Raw genomic sequence first — 812 nt, forward strand, 5'->3', positions numbered from 1 at the left:
GACGAATTGCCCTGTATTGATAGCGCTAGTGTAACTTCACTGCATAACTCGAGTACGTCGCAGTGAAGCCCTCCGCTGGCTAACTTCTCGGGCTTCCCACTAATCGGATTTTGAAGGCATCTTGAGGAGAGGTGTGTTGTGCTTTTTTTTTTCCAAACTGCGCATCGCTTTACTTCTGCTCAAGGTTAGTAGGGCGAATTAGAAATGATTATTTTATTACTTTTATTTGATATGAAACGAAAAGCGGTCGTAAGCATATATTTTACCCTTCTTTTCCCATCTAAGCCACAGTGTCGAACAAATGGTGAAGTGGTAAGGCACCCTCTTATCAGCGCGGGCGCTTACCTTGCGTGAATTGCAACCTAAAGTCCTAAACCTCATTATCTGTGGCATTTATCGCAAAAACGGATGTCCCTCCTCGTTCTATCCACAGCATGTTCCCTGCTATATTTCCTGACTTAAATTTGCTCCGCCGCATTATTTCCGTTCAGGATATACCCATTGAGGAGAGGTCAGGAAATTCTGCAGTTGGGCGTAAACGCAGGACTTCCGGGCGAGAGAACCGCGTATTTGCATCCTCCCAGAAACTGCATGTGGTGCTTGTGCACCCCCGCGGTTTTGAAGGCAAAGAAGTAATGTTCGCAACGAGATTGAAAGAGATACAAAAAAAAAAAAAAAGAAGACATGCTCGCGGGGAAATATAAATTGAGCCGATTGGAGCACTCACACGTACACACACACACACACACTTTGCGACCTTTTTGGCGCTCTGCACATGACGTACAACTGACGTTCCGTGACGTCTGCGTCGG

This window comes from Ornithodoros turicata, chromosome 10 (assembly GCF_037126465.1).
Source record: "Ornithodoros turicata isolate Travis chromosome 10, ASM3712646v1, whole genome shotgun sequence".
NCBI classification, from domain to species: Eukaryota; Metazoa; Arthropoda; class Arachnida; order Ixodida; family Argasidae; genus Ornithodoros; species Ornithodoros turicata.